We start from the raw sequence: 3850 nt of genomic DNA, 5'->3' as shown, positions 1-3850 counted from the left end.
AACATGAGAGGTTATAGCAAAACATATGCCTGAAAAGGTAAAAGCAGCTGTCATAGATTTGATTTGAATTATTCATAAAACTTGTTATGAATGTGAACATTATAAACAGATCAGCTAAGTTAAAGAGAAAGAAAAATAATTTAGTAAAAGTTCAAATTTTCTTAGAGAATAAGGAAATGATTAAGGTAAGAACTTGGATTAGAAAAAGTATGGTTGATAAACCAATTCTGATGAAATCTCTGAAAAAAAAATGTAAGCTAGATATTAAAAAACAATTAAAGAACAGACTTGTTAAAAAGGACATACTTAGCTGAAATGTATTTCATTACTAGGGGTATGTAAAACACAGAATTAAAGAGGATTTAACTAAGATATATGACAGAAAATTATAGGCAAATTATTAAAGAAATGATGTAGCTTTTTTGTAAATATAACAATACATAAGAGAAAAGACATTATTCAAAGACAGGAGTCATCATTAAGTTGAAAGTCAAATATTTTTGTTTTCAACACTTGCAGTCTGGTCTTATGAACATTAAAATAATATCTTTTGAGAACAAATCAAAGTTATGTCAAAATAACCACGATGAAAGAGACTATTATGTACAGAAAAGAACAGGCTCTATTCAGTAAAATAGAGAAGTGCCCCTAAACAACTCTGAAGCAAGCTAAGAGCTTGAGATCAAGGCTTATACAGAGCTATCATTGGAATGTCTACATCCCTTGCCCTAGGCATCTCTCATTACAGCACTGTTTTTCTTACTGGTTTATATCATGACACATGTATACCCAACTATACCTATTAGTGAACTTTGCAAAGTGTGAACAGTATGGATTTGTGATATCGATTTTGTTCCAGTAGCAGATGCATAGTCACTAAACTGTCGTAGAATGGTGGAATTCCAAAAGATATCATATAATATTGATCTCAGGCAGAGTGTTCACTCAGAATGTTAGATATCAAATAATATTACTAATTGAGCCATAAAATGTAACATCCATAAAGAATAGTCATCTAGTAAAATGCTTACATGACATGAGGCAGCCCTTGAGATTACATAGCTATAGGGCCACCAGTTCAAGTCTCTGGCCTAAAGACAAAAGACTACAAAATAGCTGTTGTCTAGATTGATTCTAGCAATGTAAAGAAGTAAGAACTGCCTGTGATCTTGTAGGCCCAGTGACTGCTGTGGAGATTACAGAATATTTGACATTGAACCAATTGACATCAGCCCACAGGTTTAGATCTGAATGTGGTTTTCCAGGTTCAAATTTGGAATTAACTGAGTCATGTTACCTATTCTTTTTTCCTCACTTATTTTTTCAATACAATTGTATATTCTATGCCAACTTCAACAATGTAGTTTGAAAGAATATATCTTGATATGAATTTACAGGTCTACAGATGGGTGAGCAGTACCTCTGGATAACTCATATTGCATATGTTAGTTATTATTATTACTGGACTTCTGACTTAATTCTAGATAAGATAAAATACTTAGACCTACTGAGATAGAATCAAAGTGTTTGAATGTGACAAAGACACAGATTTTAATTGTGAAGGTAAAAATGATATATGATTTACACATTTCCTCATACTTTGCCTATTGACAATTTAATTCATAAAACAGTGGTGCTATTTTTGGGTAGTTAAATTATAGTATTTCTGTCATCACGAGTGGATAAAAATCATTATTCCAGTTGTTTATAGATGAGTGTAGCACTGTCATATTTCTCTGTTCTCTATCCCCTCTATTCATTCATCTCATTCTTATTCTCCCTCACTACCTTCCAAACCAACTTTGTTTTCACATAGCATGAAGGCACACACCAGATTCAGCTCCACCTTCATAGAGGAGTTGAAGAATGAGACAGCTATTACTTCATACTATGATCTTATTATAGCACAAAAAATACTTTATGTCAACAAGGTAATTCCCTTGCTTTTGTCTCCACAGTATGTTTCACTTTCCTAAGTACTGGTTCTCAGAGAAAACATGCTATGAACACCTCTTCATTTTTTATGCACTGGTATATGGGTGCCTTTAGCAAAATTTAGAGTTCTATAACCTCTTGATTGAACTTTCTTTACTGGATCTATTTTCCCAAAAATATGCTATCAAGAGTGTTTCTCAGCACAATGAACCCTTTTTTTTATCTCTGTACCACACTTTCTTTTGCAACTGAAGTATCTCAATTTTGTTCACTAAAGCCTTTCTACTATTGCCTACAATAAGAAATGGACTGATTTTGGATCAAAACATTTACTTCAACTGAGAGAATTCCTAAAGATATATTTTCCTATGTGAAATAAATGTTTGTTTCAAAATAATTATCCTTCTTTTTCTCTCATCTCCTGACAAAGGCATAAGGGGATATTTCTTATACATTATCCTTATTCATGTCATAGGACTCTGGTATATAAATAATGTAATAGTGTGGGCATTATATTAGTCAGTTTCCTTTCAGGGTAACAAAATACATGAGAAACTCAACACTATGCAACTTGAAATTGGGTACTATATATGTTGGCCTATATTTTTAAGGTTTCATGCTATAGTTAATTAGCCTAGATACCTTTAAAGCCTGTTACTGAAAGACCCCCATTTCAGGGAGACCCTGGCTCAAATCCCGGGATGAGCCAATGCCCCCAATAACTCTAGAGAAACCATTCTTGATGCAATATCACATGAGGTTTATTCAGGAATCAGCATGCTGAGGCGGAGCTCATAACCTACACAGAGGCAGAGGAGATTGAACCCCCAGCAGTTGCAGTCGAGGGTTTTTAAAGAATAAACTGCAAAGTGAGGGGAGGATAAGACCACAAAGAATGGGGAAGCTGAGTAAATATCATAAGAATGGGGATGGTGAATTACAGCTCATCTCTCATGGAAAGGTTACAGGCTACCTTTGGCAAACATTCTTGGTTCATTACACTATGGGTCAGGCACCTGTGTGGGTCACCCAGTAGTCATCATTCTCTCAGGCTGAAATCAAAAGAACAAAGAACTCCATGCTGGGCTTTGTTTCTAGGGGTCTAAGAAACACATTGAGTTGGGGTCTTACATTATGACACAATTCTTTATGGTAAGAGTACAGGACAGAAAAGTACCACTTATTCCTCAGTAGTCAAGAAATTAAAAAGAGACAAAGAACAAGGCCCAAATATCCATATGGTGGACATTCCCTTTATATCATAAACCATCCCATTAGCTTCACCTATGGTGGTTTGAATGAGGACTATCCCCAAAATCTAAGTCATTTAAATATGTTATCTCTAGTTGGTGGCATTTTGGGGGGGAAGGGTAGGGTGTGTGGCCTGCTAGAATCACTAAGTCATTGAAGACAGGCTTTGAGAATATATAGCCTCACTCTCTTTCCAGTTCCTTATGCATTTTTTTTAATAGTAAAAGATGTAATCTCTCAGTTTCCTAATACTGACTTCATGGCTTCACTTGGTATCATGCTTCCTCTCCTTGATGGACTCTTTGACTTCTATAACAGCAAGTCCATAAAAAAAATCTTTTTTACAAGTTGCCTTTGTTGTTGTGATATTTGAATATGAACACCCCCCACAGCCCTCACATATTTAAATGCTTAGTAATCAAGGAGTGGCATTATCTGAGAAGTGGGGATTAGGATTGGCCTTGATGCAGAGAATGGGTCATTAGGGGTGGGCTTTAAGGTTTTAAAAGCCCACATATTGCCTACTTTTGCTGCCTCTCTACCTTAGAATCAAGTAGTGATTTCAGCTCCTCTGTTATAGCAATAGAACAGTGACTAAGATTGTCATCATGCTTTATCATAGCAACTAAAATGAAAGTAAAATAGCAGTTGGTACTCAGAGTAG

The sequence above is a fragment of the Mus caroli genome, chromosome X (genome assembly GCF_900094665.2).
Source record: "Mus caroli chromosome X, CAROLI_EIJ_v1.1, whole genome shotgun sequence".
Lineage (NCBI taxonomy): Eukaryota > Metazoa > Chordata > Mammalia > Rodentia > Muridae > Mus > Mus caroli.
The sequence above is the reverse complement of the archived record's forward strand: the minus strand, read 5'-3'. Positions refer to the sequence as shown.